The sequence below is a fragment of the Miniopterus schreibersii genome (assembly GCF_964146895.1).
Source record: "Miniopterus schreibersii genome assembly, chromosome: 14".
Taxonomy (NCBI): Eukaryota; Metazoa; Chordata; class Mammalia; order Chiroptera; family Miniopteridae; genus Miniopterus; species Miniopterus schreibersii.
The window spans coordinates 42,269,326-42,285,373 of NC_138114.1; positions in this window are offsets into that span (position 1 = coordinate 42,269,326).

Genomic DNA, 16,048 nt, shown 5'->3' on the forward strand with positions numbered 1-16,048 from the left:
CAGGGAGTGTGGTGGCGAGCATACTTTGGGAGACACTACCACAGACTGTTTTTACAAGAAGAAGTGACCTAACTTGCCCACTGTCATTCAGGAAGTCAGAGCTGGAGGGAGGACCAGGACCTAGAACTGTCCTCAATCCTGGGTCCCAGCTCCTTCCTCTCCATCACTCACTCCAGACTCGCTACCCCTCCCCCCTTCCAGCCAAGTCCCTTTCTTCGCTTCTCACCCAGCACAGTCTTTGTTGAAGCACAGGCCAATCCTGAGGCCGTCTCCCTTTGCCTGTTTTCATGAGCCTGGCGTGCCTCAGTTTCCCCACTGGCTATATTACGCTCAGGTTTGCCATGTCCTCCAGCTCCTGGAAACGTTGCCTAACCGAGGCTGGGTGGCCCTTAGAGTGGGCTCCGGGGGAGACGACCCAGGGCATCTGAGCAGAAAGCTGGCTTAGGCTGAGTCCTGGCCGCCTCCCTGCGGGACGGTGCCATGCACAGGGCGCAAACGAGGAGCTTGAAGACCAAGGTCTGGGCACATTCCGTGGAGCTACACTCATCAGTTATTCCCTTGTCTTCTCTGTGTAAGTGTCTGTAATTCTCCGCCTTTCGGTTCCCTCTTCCACCAAAGAAGGGGGTTCGTTTAAGAAATCTCTGAGACTTCTTCCAGCATCACTTTCTGTTTTCTTTTCTTCACTCTTTAGGGAGCTGGAAAGGTCTCGTCAAGGCCTTGATGTTAAAGATCAAGTGCTTACAATGGATAAAAGAGTCTGAACAAAAACTCTGACAGCAGAGGAGGCTCTATCCCGGGCTTCTTTCACTCTGTCTCGTGGGTTAGCTTTTTAGTGGAGGGTTGCTCACTTGCTATCTGGGAATTTTATTACAAATATTTACTGAGTGTTCTCCCTATGGCAAGAGCTTTTTGAGGATGGGATGGGGGGAGTGGGTGAGGCTGAAGGTTGAGGGGGAGGCAAAGGAAAGTCAAGGCTTTTAAAACAAAATAAACTAATAAACAAAATAGAATCAGACTCATGGAGACAGGGAACAGACTGACAGCTGTTAGAGGGGAGAGGGGTTGGGGGGCTGGGTGAAAAAGGTGAAGGGATTAGGCAAAAAGCCCCACGCCTCAGGGACACAGACAATATATGGTGACTACCAGAGGGAAAAGGGGGTGGGGGAGGTAGAAGAAGGTAAAGGGGGGTAAATGGTGATGGAAGGAGGCTTGATTGGGGTGCTGAACACACAATACAACATACAGATGATGTATTATAGACTTATACACCTGAAACATATATAATTTTATTAACCAATGTCACCCCCAATAAATAGAAAATAAATAAATAAATAAATAGACAGATATAGGGAAGGGTGGGGGGCTGGCACCACAGTGCAGTGCTATAGCTAATGTGCAGCAGAGCCGGTCTTTAACACCAAGGTTTCTTACTGCAAAGGCCAGGCTCTTACACTTTGAGCTTTATTTATGCTCACTCATTTAATGTATAAGATGAGTGACTCATTATGTCCAATTTTCTCAGAAGAATGCTTTTGTGATCTTGATTAGCATTGCAGTAAATCGAAAAAAATTAACCTGGAAAGCATGAAAAAAACAACAAAAAACAGGCTGTTTTGCTGCAATCAGAGGCGTGAGCTCTGAAAGCTGACATGAAAGGCTGTAACTTATTTTCCGCTGTGGACAAAAGTTCCTCTGAAAGGCTGTGAGTGGGACACCCCGGATGGCGAGCTCAGAGCCCCTGCCTGGCTCGCGCTGACGTGCTCAAGATCAATGCCCATCGGCCTCGGTGCCTCTGAGCCGGTACGTCCGGTGCTCCGGGCTGCTGGGGAGAGCTGCCTGCAGCCAGCCCCCAGCGCGGCCCCTTCCCCTGCGTTTCCATCGACACAAAGGGCCCGTCTCCCCGCGCTCCTGTCCATCCCTGATGGACAACTGGGGTCTGCGCCCGGGGTGGGACTGCTGATCTCAGCGGGGCTTGTGGAGCTGATGGCTGCTGTTCTCACCGAGAGCCAGCGGGGACACTGGCAGACCACCGTGTGAGCACGGCCTGGTGATGCATCGTGCTCATGTTTATCCCGTGATTTCGAAGGCGGCTGTCTAATGTGTAAGAGCATGGAGACAGCAAATAAGTGGTTTGCTGGAGAAGAGAAGAGATGGGCATGGCCAGGATTTGCTACCTATTGGACATGATTTGCCTCCTAGTAGACGGGCGTTATTTAATTTTCTATGGCTCAGGCGCATAGCTTGAAAAGACTCCTGAAGTGTAGGTAAGACTTGGAAAGTCTCCATTGCGCTCCCAGTTTCGGAAGCAGTGCCATGTGCTAATGACTTTTTTTGTGTGAGAAGATGGCCTCCTTTTCATTACCAGATTGTCCCTTAAATGAGTCGAAGCCCCGGAGGCCTTAAATTTAAAGCAAGAGATTATAACGCAGCTGATGAAGATTAGGCTCATGTGCTGTGTTTGAAATATGAGTGGCTGTTGGAAGCTCAATTTAAAATGGCTGGGTTCCCTATGCAGCGTCCCCACGGTTAGTGCCACGGCAGGGAGGCCCCCCCTCCCTTCGCCGTGCCCACGGCTCCATCCCCAGCCCACCGAGCTGGCAGGACCACTGCGCCTGCTGGAACCTGCTCCCGAACGCTGTCCCTGCCCAACCTGGAAGAGGCAGACCTAGCGTGGGGTCCCTTACTCCTCTTGGTCATCAACAAGGGAGGTGCCCAAGGAGGAGTGAAAACCGGGACTCTGCCAGCGCTGGGCTCGCGCTCCTGTCCTCCCTGGCCTGCGCCAAAGGTCCCTGGAAGACAACATTAAAGCCTGTCTTTGCTTCATTCACCGTTGGCGAGTCTGCTCTCTGGGCAAAGGCACCTCATTCAGAGCAGCGGTTCTTAACCCTGAGGGCGTGTGGGAACAGGCTGGGGAGCACTGGGGAACACTGCGGCCCAGGCCCCAGCCCCTAGAGATTTTGATTTAATTGGTCTGGGATGGGGCCCAGGTATTGGTGTGTATGTGTGTGTGTGTGCCTGTGTGCATGCGCAAATTTCTGAGATTATTCTAATGTTCAGCCAGAGTTAAGAATTGGCTTGGAGGAAAAAGTTATCCATTTTCACTGTTAGAATTAGGCATTTTCTTTAATCAGACTGAGACAATGTGCTAGGCAGACAATGCAAAATTAACGGTGCAGAGAGGGGATTTAAAGACTCCAGGCATTCATGACCAAATTAGCCATGTACCCTTTTCACTGTTCTCAGCATAAGAGATATAAAAAGCTAAGGTTTACGGGGGCAAGAACAGGGTCCTCAGGGGCTTAGGTGGGACTAGAAAGTAAGCAGATTCAGAGCTGGGGGCTGTCAATATTGCAAATATTTCCTCAAAATCAAATCCATTCATTCATTCATTCACTCACTCACCACCTACTTATTAAGCCCCTGTTTGGTATCAAACATTTTAATAGGCTCTGAGGTACAAAGATGAATGTCTTTAAGATAGGAACCCTAAAAGGGTTGGAAACACAAGAGGTGAGGGTTTCTTAATCACAGCTACTTGGCTTTCCCCTGGCTGCTGTTCTCTTGGCAAATTCCAAACCCAGCTTCTGCCCTTGAGTTTCTCCAGAGGTGCCCAGCTTTCCCCTTCGCCCCTTACAGAGCCTTTTCACTGACATTCTCTCCAGCACACCTTTGTATGACAATGACTGGCATACGGGCACCTCTCTTTCCGACATCCATGATCTCAAACACATCCCTCCATCCTGCCTGACTCATTTGTTGATTCCAGAAAGTTCGGATGAATGGGCAAGGGCTTCAGGGGCCGGAGAGCTTTTTAGAATTTGTCAAGATTGTGTACTAGAAAAAAAATTTTTTTTTTTTTTTTAAGCAACAAAAATGTACAGTTGATATCATGTTAGCTTCACAACACACTAACGGTTGGGCAAGCATTATACCGATTTTACCAAACAGGAATCTGAGACTCAGATAAGTGTTCTGGTAAGTATTTTAATCTGGTTTCCTCCTCCTGGGGGTGGTGGACATGTATTTCTAATTTGCCCTTGGAAGTACTTCCCTCTCCAGCGTCAGGCTCCCCGGTGTAGGGTCCCCAGAGCAGCCTTCTCTGGCTCCAAAACTGCAGGAACGAGCATTCCTATGGGCACTTCTCCGCCCGCTAACGAGGCATGACCACAAGGGGGCACCAAAGAGTTTCCGATCCTCCTGCAGGGGAGCCAATGGGCACACAATTCAAAGGGCCCGGCCTGAACTTAGAAGAGGGGCTGCTGTTGAGAGGACGCCCCTGATCTTGACTTTGAGTGGAGAGGAGGGGAAGTGCCCCTGGGTTGCATACGAGTCTGATCGCTGTCACAGCCGCTGGGAGGCGCCCTACATGAATGTTTTCATTTTTCTGTAAGCAGCCAAGGAAGCTGGAGGCTGCCGTATCCGGAGCAGGCGCGTGCCATCCGTCATTCGCTGAGCAGGGGACAGCTGGGCTGGGGTTAGCAGCATCGTGTGCCTCCGGGAAGGGAGGCCGGGTTTTATTCCAGTGCCGTGGGAGTCAGTGGAGCCAGGGAGTGTGTGGCGTTTACATCGGGCTGCTCTGTGAGAAACAGGCGATGAGGCGCAAGCGTGAACCCACCGCAGAGTCTGCTGCAGGGCCCAGGGGCAGGAGGGTGGCACTGGTGAAGGTGGGGACAGGCGAACGATGAAGAATATCTGTTGGAGTTAGGCACGGGATTGTCCTGTTCGGATGCAAAAATTCTGAAAATAGGGTGTGGGGTTTTCTGGGTGTAGGCTCGTGAGGGCATCATTAAACCAGGCTCCACTAACACCTATCCGGTCAGCGGGTAGGATGCATTCAGGGCCTGGCTGACTGGCTTCGTCTTCTGTCTGCTGCCCTGTCCCCGGGGGTTTCCCTGTCGCTCTCCACTTCTGTGGGAGTCTGCTGGCCTCGTTCCTTAATACATGTGGGGGAAGGGGTAACACCAAGGTTCCTGGTGGGAGCCTGGGCCCTGGCTGGCCCTCTGAGCACTTGGCGAGATGGAGCATCCATGTAGGTGGTGCTGGCCCAAGGCTGGCTCGCCAGCAGCAAGGCAGTGACACTCTGCCTATCTCACCTCCTCTCCAGGGCTTGCCTCAATTGTGTTTTCCTTTGCCTTCTGTTAAATTTGCTGAGGGGCTGCTGGGAAAAACCACAGCCAGAACTTGTACTTTGTTTACCATGAGAACACTTGTCAAACATAAGCAAGGGGCAAAACTTTGGGAAGTGGAGTTCAAGGTACAGTTTTAGCACAGGGAAGAGAGGGAGGGAGTAGAGGATCTGGAGTGGAAAGCAGAGCTACCAGCTGCCTCTAAGGAGGTAAAAAGGATGGTGTGTGCTCTTCAGGTACCTGGGAGGGCTGCCCCCCCCTCCCTTTTATGGTCACCTTGACGCAGCCTGGCTTGTGCCACTTCTTTGGGACAGAGTTGGAGAGTAAAGAGGGAGCAGAGGCATTCTGCACATGAAAGATGCCCTGGGGACTCTAAATAGCCCTCTTGCAGCCCCATCCAGATATCTGCTGCTCCCAAAATAACGGAGCGCGCACATCACCACAATAGGCGTTTTTCAGGAGAATGTCATCTCCGTTACAGCTAGCGAGGGCCCATTGTGTACCCAGAGAGGATGCAAGGTAGATAAATATTTGGGGGAATGAGTGTGTGGGAGAGATGAGCTGTCAGGGCAAGCGAACATTAGGTGAAATGGATTGCGTTTTTTTTGGTAGCTTTCTCCAAGCTCAGTAACGAGATGGCTCCTGGGCCTGCTTCTTTGGTAAGTGTCTCCCAGTGCCATTCATATGCATTGAGCTCCTTCTAATCGATGTCTCGGGGAAAGAAAGGTGGACACAGAGCAGGAGAGCAGATTCCCTCTTTTGGGGAGCAAATGTGGGGCTCCTGCCTTAAAGACTCAAAATCAGCCATCCCAAGCATCGGACACAGAGCAGAGGGGAGAAGGGACATAAGCAAACATGTCAGGTGACCTTTATTTAAAGGACATGAGAGGGGGAGTCAAGAATGTTTGCTGCAGACCATCACTCTCCGACATTTGGGAGCTAACCTTTTGGAACTTGGCAACTTTCCTGTCTTGGTTATTTATTATTTTTATTGAGGTATAATTTACATACCATAAAATTCACTCACTGTGCAAGTACGATTCAATGCGTTTCAGTAAATGCATAGAGTTGTTCAACCATCACCACCCCCCCGGGTCAGAACACGGGTTGTTTTTATTACCCTGTTTCTCTGAATGATTGGCTTGAATGGTTATTGGAGTGGAGTGCGAGGTATGGGAGGAAGATGCACAGCCGGTCTTGGGAGGAGAGGAAGCTTACGGAATGGAGATGGTGGAGTGGCCCAGATGGGAAGTTTCCTTTGGGAAGAAATGATGACAAGAGCCGACAGTTCTTATAGGGCATGTACGGTGAGCCAGGGGCCATGCTAAGCTCATCACGTGAAAGACCACATTGCTTTTCACAGTGAACCCAAGGAAATGGACAGCCTCATTATTCCCATTTTACAGATGGAGAAACTGAAGCTTACAGGGGTCAGCTGAGTTGCTTGTACCAGGTCTCCCTGCTAGGAAGTGGCTGAGCTGGGATTTGAACCTGAGCCTCTCTGCCTGCCGAGTTTGCAGGCTCCCACCATTATACTAGGGGGCATGTGAAGACTTTGTTTAGATTACAGGCTGTACTGTGAGATGACTTAAAATGTAGCAGATCCTGAGGGCAGACTCACACTTTTAATTTCGTGACTCTTAACCAATTCGAGTTTATTAAAATGGAAACCGAATCTCTACCCTTGATTGACTCTAATTCTCACCTACCCCTGGGCTCACTGTCACTTTGGCTCCACCTGGAAAAATAAATGGCTGGGCTTGTTTGCTCCCTGAGGATCCTGCTCTGACCCTGAGATAGCAGAAGGCACCAAGTGGTCCGGTGCCTGCTCCTGTGTGTAGAAATAAAAGCGCCTGAAAATCCACTGCCATTTCCAAACCAGCCTGCCTGCCACGAAAGTAGTAGCGTTTAATGATGCCACTGTATATATATATTTTTTTCCTTTCAAAACCAATCTTTAGACTGTAGGCCTGAAAACCAGGTGCCAGTATCTTCTAATGGGATGCCGGGGGTTAGAAAGGGAATGCTACACACCACTTAACATGTGAAATATGATTTATCTGTCCGGGCATATAGGAAAAGAAAGAAAGGGAAAACCCAACAACAGCCCGTCTGTTGAGGTTTGAAATGTAAATGTTTGCTAATGTTTTGCCAAGACAGCTTCACTTGGGCTGAGAGCTATGTGTAAAGAAACATTAAAATGCATCATTTGCTCAGGGCTAACAGTCATCAGCCTGTGATATTAATGCCCTTTAAAAAATAATTTGCTGGCATGAAATCAGAGCATGTCTTGTGCAAAGGATTGGCTCTTGTCAATTTTCTCAGGGCTCCACTGAGTTATAATTGCATTTAGATCTTGCCAAAAATGAAGGAGTTCTTTTTATCACTCCCTTTTTTTTTTTTTTTTGCTGGAAAAGAAGTAAGGGGGTTCACTGATTTCATCGAGGGTGAAGGGCCCCTGCCCTGCAGCCAGAAGGTCCCAGGTTGCTGTTCTGGCTGTTCTCCATCCTGGCCCCAGGGGCCCAGCAGACCTTGTGCGGGGAACGCTGGGAGAAGACGAAGACTTAGGGGCACCTGGGAGAGTGCCCACAGCAGATCGGCCGGCTTTATTAAGGTCGCTTTGGCTGCAAGTGACAGAAACCTTCCTGCAGCTGGCGTAAGCGACGGCACAGGGGATGTTTGAGGACACGGGCATGGTTCACGGAGCCCGGGGTGGGGAGGAGGAGCTCTCCTCCTGGAGGCAGGGATCAGCGCCCCAAGACTCTCAGCTCCTCTGCGTGTGTCCTGGGTGAGCCCTGGGCTGTCGGGGGCCAGGGAGGGTGAGATGCAAGTGGGGAAAGGGGCCGACGAAGAGGCTGGTTCCTGTAGCTGTGGCCTCCCCTCCCCGCCCCCTCAGGGGCAACCCCACTTCCTCCCGCAGTGTGTGGTGGCAGAGTCCATCCTTCATGTTGGTCCTGTTGTGAAGAAGAAAGAAAGTGACAGCCACGGGACTAGTTACCTTCTTGGCCCCTTGGCTTTGAGGAATCTGCCTCCAGGAGACTGTGGAAAGTCTCACAGTGATGTGATGCTCACAGCAGACACCAGCCACCCCTGAACAAAAAGTCAGCTCCGCTACGTGGTCGCTTCTGCAACGGCACTGAGAGCCCCTGAGGTGGTGAACCCACTGTGGGGCGCAAGGGTCGCAGATGACTCAGGATCGGCCATCGACCTGGGCTTATCCAGCGGTCACTGTGGATGGCTGAGTGCTCCCAGGTGTGTGGTTTGTCATCTAAGGTATCTATGCCTTTCCCCCCTCTTTCTCCCTTAAATTTTTTTTTAAATAGACCCTTTAAAAAATACATACATACATACATTTCATTCATTCGTTTAACACATGTATTGAGAGCTTACTAGGGGTTCTAGGATCTGGGGGTAGAGCAGCGAAAAAAATCGTCTCCACATGCTTCCCCCCGGAACTTGTACCTTGTTGCTGACGCGGTGACATGGCTCCTGCTTTCGGTCCACGTGGGCTGCTGCTGCCCTCCCCCCCTTCCCACCCACGCTGGAGGCCGTGGTCATGTTTCCTCAGTAAGCTCGCGGGCTGATCTTGAACCAGCTAGGTAGTCCTGGAAATAAGCCTGGAGGGTTTCGACCGTGATTCTCAAAGTGTCGTCTGGGAATGCCTGTGGGTTTCTGAGACCCTTTTAGGGGTACAGGAAGTCTTGCGTCTTTTTTATAATAACACTGAGGCATTTGTCGTTTTCAGTCTCTGTCAAGAATGCACAGTGGAGCTATTCAAAGGCTACATGATGTGTGATATCAACACAGATTGAGCCCTGGCCAGTGTTGCTCAGTGGTTGAGCCACGCCTCATGCACCAAGAGTTCTCAGGTTTGATTCCCGGTCAGGGCACATGACTGAGTTGCGAGCTCGATCCCCAGTAGGGGGTGTACAGGAGGCAGCCAATCAGTGTTTCTCTCTCATCGATATTTCTATCTCTCTTTCCTTTTCACTTCCTCTCTCTCTGAAGTCAATAAAAACATATTTTAAAAAAATGCATCTTAAAAAAACAGACTAAATGAAGAAGAGATACATGAATTCCTCTGCCTTCTATTAAGTTGGCCATTAAAGAGATTTACACACATATAAAACAGTGCCATACATCTCACTACTTTTTTATTTTGGAAAATATAGTTATTTTTCATAAAGACACCTAATTTATATTAATATGTTATGAGTTATGTTAAAGTGTAAGAAGATCATTGTTATTTTTAAATAAATTGATGCCTTTTTAAAGATGTCTTCATTTTGCCCGGCTGGTGTGGCTCAGCGGTTGAGCACCAACCTATGATCCAGGAGATCGCAGTTCGACTCCCAGTCAGGGCACATGCCCGGGTTGCGGGCTTGATTCCCGGTGCGGGGTGTGCAGGGGGCAGCCGATCAATGACTCTCTCATCACTGATGTTTCTATCTTCTCTCTCTCCCTCTCTCTGAAATCAATAAAGATACATTTTTAAAAAAAGTCTTCGTTTTAATTTCTAATATGGTAAATATCAATAGATATAACCCACATAAGTCTTCATTTTTAAGAGTGTGAAGGGGTCTTCAGATCAAAACTCTGACAACTGCTGCTGTGCACAGAGCGGAGCCATCAGCGTTCGCAGAAGCGGTGGAGGTTATTTGGATACAGAAAGTGGGCAGGAGAGTCTGGGCCTGCCTCCTTTCCTAGGTGTGGGGCGGGGAAGGAAGTTAAGAGTATAGAGCAGCCGACTAGGGCCCCAGTCTCGGATTTAGGCTCTGCTGCCCTGGGGACCGCTGTCCGTGGGAAGAGCTGGGTGGCCAGGTGAGGGAAGCGCGGGGGAGGCCGAAGGGAGGCGGGCCTGGAGAGCAGGGCTGGCTGGGCAGGGCTCATGCACTTAACAGAGTAGCTGTGCTCCACCAGCCATCTCTGCGATGCTCTCTGTTCTCTGGGTTTTCCCGACTCCGAGCCACGGACAGGCCCAGCGAGGGGTGAGGTGTAAAGGTGGTTTGAGATGAAATGAGGAGGGGAATCTCCCTTTGCGGCTCCCACCAGAACTCCCGGGGCCAGTGCTGAATTCCTTCTGGCGATCCGTGAGTCTGGGACAACCTCCTAGTTAGGACTGGTAAGTGCTCTGGCTGGAGGTAAGCGGGACTGTGCCAGACCCAAGCGTCAGACACCTACCCCAATCCCCCCACCAGGGAAAGATAAGGAGAAGCCAGAGAAGGAAGCCATGAGGAGAGGGTGGGCAGTGTGCCTGGGACAGACAGCTCTTGACAAGAGTGGGCAAAGCTGTGAGCCCCTGGAGCACAGGAACCATCCATGACGTCCCCTGGCACTTGGCAGGGTGCCTTGCAGGATGAATGAGGGATGGCTGGACGGATGACTGGCCACAGCTTACAGGGAACCCGTCAGTTTCCAGCTCCTGCTCCCACTCTCAGCACCCTCTTCCCCACCCAGTGTACTCATGCTAACACCTGGCCCTCCAGGCTCCAGGAAATTGCCTATAAACGACACCCCATGTAGATGTCATGCTGAACTCCCTTTCTTCCTCAAGGGTGCTTGAGTTTTTAAAAAAGAAAATGAGGAGGACAGTGCTTTATCCAGATTGGTAATTCTCTAAAGCAATTTTCTCAATACTTTAACTGGTGCTTTATAAAACTTCCAGTGAAGTCTTTGTCAAGTGAATTTGAGAAACCTTGGAATTACAGCTCCTTCTTGAAGATTTAAAATGCACATCAGCATATTAAAGGCTCTGAAAAGTCTTGTGATTTAAAATCAACCTGTTTGATTTTTAAAAAGTGTTTTAATCTTATTGAAGTATGGTTTACATATACTCTAACACCCTCGTTTTAACAGTACAGTTTAATGAATTTTGATAAATATATACTTAGGTAAGCAACAGCACAATGAAGAAATAGGCCATGTCCATCAGCCCCCAAATTTGCTCAGGACCCTTTGTAGTCAGTGTTCTTCCCCAACTCCTAACCCTTGCCAACCACCCACCTGTTTTTTATAACTTTAGTTTTGCCTTTTATAGAATTTCACATAAATGGAATCCTACAGTAACCAGTCTTTCCTGCCTCTGGTTCCTTTCCCGAGCATAATGTTATTTTGAGGGTCAATCATGTGTGTTGGCAGTTTGTTTCTTTCTATGGCCAAGGAGAGGTCCATCGTATGGATGGGCCACTGTTGGTTAGTCCGCCCACTAGCTGATGGACATCTGGGTTATTTCCAGTTTTAGGTGATTAAGAAGTAAACTGCTATGGATATTTGTGAACAGGTGCTTGTGTAGACATGTATTTTCATTTGGATAAACACCTGGGAGTGAATTGTTCCCTTGTATTTGATCCAGGGACACTTAAGTGGAACACATGCTAATGAATGTTCTGAAGCACAATTTGGGAAACACAGCTCTAGTACTGGGCCTTTCAACACCATCTAGGCAGCTGTTCTGACATCCACGGGCAAAGCAGAGATGACTCAGGGCAGGGCCGTTGCTAGGCAGACATTTGGAAAGGTGAATGGGGTACCCCTGGGCTTGCCAAGGAGAGCAAATCAGGCTCAGAAATGTGGCATCTTTTCTCATCTAATTGGAACCTCAGACCCTCACCATCTCTCTTGTCTCTGGTCCCCTCGCCGGGGAAGCAGTGACTCTGGCCTGGAGCCAGACTCTGCGTCCCTTCCCGCAGGGCTGAGTAAGGAGGGAAAGGCCTCTGTAGCTGCTGTCACGAACACCTTCGTTCTTATCAGCAGATGGCGGAGGAGAGAGGCTAATTGAGAACACATATAGTATATAAGAGAAAAACCAGCCAAAGAAACCCGCAAGGTAAATGATTTTATTATCAGACAAGTGAAGGAAACAGCAGCTGTCCCTGTGGTGGCAGGAACCGGGCTGGGGCTGGCTCTGCTGGGCCTGTGGGAAGCCATCCTCCCCGGGGAGCGAGGGAGCTGACAGCTCAGCAAGTGCTCCTGCTGACCTGGCCTGAACAGACGGACCCTTGGGGAGGGCGGGGCTTGGTCTAGAAGGTGCACCTTTAATGAGCACCCTGACTTCCTTTTATTTGTTGTTGGACTATCTTAACAGACCCTCATGACTTTCCAAGTTTGTTCATCAATTAAACTGGAAAAGGCACGTTGCTTATCCCACCTCGTGCCTGTGTGCCTGTGTGCCTGTGGACGGGGCGAACGGTGTGGAAATCGCCTGGGATATGCTCTCTGGGCTGCAGCTTCACAGATGCAGGGGCTGAGGCTGAGGCTGAGGGAGGCGCATGCCATCTGCAGCCAGAACCAAGAGTTTAAAAATTCCTTTCCTCCCCTTTAGCTCCACAGGCCTCTCAGGCCACGCTAACATCTGGAGGACAGGAAAGAGACAGCGGTTGCCTGCAGCCACGTATTCTGTGGTTTTGTGGAAAGAGCACAAGCTTCCGGAATCAGACCTGGGTTCCAACCCTGGCCCTGTCACTGACCAGCTAAGGCCAGGCCCCTCTCCTGTGACTTAGTCTCCTCATCTGTAAAATGGGGCAATCTACCTACTTCAGTGGTGTTGAGAGGAGTGCATAAGACACAATGTCTTCTGTGGATGGACAAGTGCTCGGTGCACAGCAGGTGCAGTAGGGGTTCATCACCCCGACTCCCGGACACAACCCTATGAATCCCCACCAAACAGTCTGAGCCTGGCTGAGACCAGGGAACAGAGTGTGCTAGGCAGAGGGAACTGCCAGTGCCAAGGACCCGAGGTGGGAACGAACAGGAACAAAAGAAAGGCAGCGTGGGAGGGGTGAGGTGAGAGGCGGGAGGTGCTGCAAGGCCTACCTGGTGAAGTAGGGGGGTCAGAACGCGAAGGGTTTTGGAAGTGAGGTTAAGGACTTTATGCCTCATTCTCAGTGAAATGGGGAGCCATCGGGTGGCTTTAAGCAGAGGAACACCGTGTGACTGTCTCTGAGAGAGCCCCTGGCTGCAGAATGAAGGCTTGTGGGGGGGCCGGAGGGGAGGCAGGCTGGCGGGCGAGGCTTTTGCAGCGGTTCGGATGAGAGATGCCGACGGTGCGTGCAGGCTGGGGGTGGCTGGCCAGCGGTCCACAGACCTGTAAATGCCCAGGGTGGAGAGGTGGGGTAGAGAGACCCAGGGGGTGGGGGAGGTCTCAGTATTTAGGGCAATGTTTCTCAAACAGATTTTTCCTGCCCTGCTGGGGACATTGAGGCTGAGGTTGGGGGTAAGGGGGAGGCTGGAAGAGCTGCTCTGGTACTGCGGCTGTTAACCTGTGCCGACTGGCGGGTGGTTAAATGTTTTGAACATCACCCTGGGGAACAGCTGAAGGATCTTTCTCAGTGCAGCGCTCCTGGCTTGAGAACGGTGCCATCTCTGCACCTGCGGACGCTGCCAGTGACCAGGGCTTTGCTCTGCTCGCTTCTATTGCGTCAACTCACCCTCTGTGTGTGTGACCTGCGTGCAACTCGGCTGAGTGGGAGGCTCTCCCCTAACACGCCTGGCATCGCTGGAAGACGCAGACATGGGTGACTCCTTTTGGGGGTGCTCCCTTGCTCACAACAGGTCCAGAGGAGTTAATTGACTTTTCCAAGATCACATAGCTAACCCAAGACAGATGCAGAGTCAGTAGGCCTGACCACACATTCTAGTCAGCGTAGCAATATGCCAGTGTAATTTATCCTTTTCTTGATAACCTGGAGTTATCAGTAGGAACACTGATTGCCATATAACATTGTAATGCAGGTCTGGCCGAGGTTTGCTCCCACATTAAGTGGGTTACTTAATACTATTTTGGGCTTTGCTCTTGGTACTTCTTAGGTCTGTCTTTATCATCGTCAATCTCTTATTCTAAAATCTATTTCCCTACACACAATAGATTGTGAAAGTACATCAGTAATTTAATTTTACATAACAGCACTCCCAACGTGGCTGGTGGAAATCTCACCAGGGCCATCTTATCCCCTCCCTTTCTCCTCTGCCTCCCCTGGGCCCTCCGTGCTCCAGGCCAGTGCACTGCTCTAGGAGGAAGCTGTGCAGCATCATGGAAATCGCAGGGTTCAAATCCTGCAACAACCAGTGTTACTGTGAACAAGTTCCATAGCCTCTCTAAGCCGGCATTACCCCCGCTTCCTTCAGGGAGTGTGAGGCTCAAATGCCTGCACAGAGTTGTCATTTGACAAAGACTAGTTTCTTCCCTTGGTTTAGAGGCAAGTTCCACCTCTTGCCTTAGATTGTGGTTGGTTAAGGGACATGTCTGTGGTTTCTGGTAGGATTCAGAGACTTTGAAGTGACTCTGTTTCCTAATCCTGGGCCCTTCTGTGCCAAGCATAGACTTGCTGCAGGCTCCCCACTTGCTTGTGGAGTAGAGAAAATTAAAAGTCCATAAGCTCTGACTTGAGGCAGCTGTGAAGTGTCTGTGTCCCCTCCTGCAGGCTCTGGGCACAGGTGTCCGAGGCCTTTCCCCTTCTCTGTATCCTAGGAGCTCTGACCTTCACAAAGGTGGGCATCTCTCTAAGTTATGGCCTCTCTTTGGAAAGTGGCCCCATAGCAGAGAGAACTTCTCCCAAGAGAGAGTGAGATTCGAGGAGCAGCTTCAAGGCCCACGCAGAATGAGCCCATCTGCTCCTTCCCTTGGGCAAAGCCAATGGGACAGGGAGTCCCCAAGCCTACAACTCCATCCCTTGGAAGCTGCCATGATTTTGAGTGGCTGTGTTTCTTTGCCTTGGGCAGTGTCTTCATTCCTTTGCAGCAGGTTTAATTGTCAAATCAAAAGCCTTTGCCCACTCTATACACTGCTGGCTGTGTGGATGCAGAAGGGGGTGGGGTGGAGAGAGAAAGATGAGGCAAGAGAAGCCCCAGGAATGGGGATGAGGGAGCGAGACCAGGGGGTGGGTCCTGGAAAGAAGGAGAAATGCACAGGAGCTTGGTTGTGCTCCCTGCATGAGGGTTTCTTCAGGTGCTGCTGATCCCACCAGCAAATCCCCTTTCTCCTAGGGTCACTTCCAGTGAGCCTTGGTGCCTCTCATGCAATGGATCCCAACTCCTTTCTTCCTTGGATAATCCATGGGGGTCACATGGTAAGTTTCTTGGGGGTGGGGGCCACATTTCCGTTCTTATCTTCCCTGCAGTGCACAAGTGAGAGATGCTGGAGGCATCACAGCCGCTGGTTTGATGAATGATGGGCCCAGGCGCCTGGCTGGGCATGGGGAGTGGGCTTGTCCTAGCACCATCAACAACTGCCAGAACATTTGAGGCAGGAAGGCACGGCCTCTGTTCTCCCATGGTGTGTGTGTGTACTCATGAGCCTGGTCTCCTAATCATGTCTAAATCCCATGTATGGCGTGTTCTGCAGTGATTTTGCAAACACAGGAAAATCCATTTGAATCCAATATTCTCAGATTGCCCTGATCATTTAGTAATTAGAATATATTACCCTCACACTTGCTTGGTTCTCAGCTCTCTCTGAGTCTTCTGCAGTCGCTGCTAGTGAGACATTTGGGTCGGGCCGTAAATGCCTTTGCTGTATCTTTCTACCCAAGTGTTTGCAGCAGGTTTTATGGGGCTTGTAAATATGAACTGATTTTCTTTTACACGTGTGAGTCAGCCTTATTTCGGTCTAAAGTGGACTTTATGAACCTGCATGGATTAGAATAAACACTGAACCCAGTAATCACTTATCCGTTCGATATTTAGTTCTTAAGTAGATGGGCTTTGTGTGTGTGTACATGTATATGTACACAAAATATTAAGGAAAAATTAAATTAAGTGTGAATGTTGCTGCATGCGTAATGTTGCTTGGTTGGAAGACGGGCCTGGGAGAATTTCTGGATAGATGGAGCCAGAGCCATCAGCTGAGAGATCTCCTTCTGTCCTGTTTTACCTGTTAAATGGGAGAGCAATACCTACCCTCCAGGACGGTTGTGCAGATCAAAGGA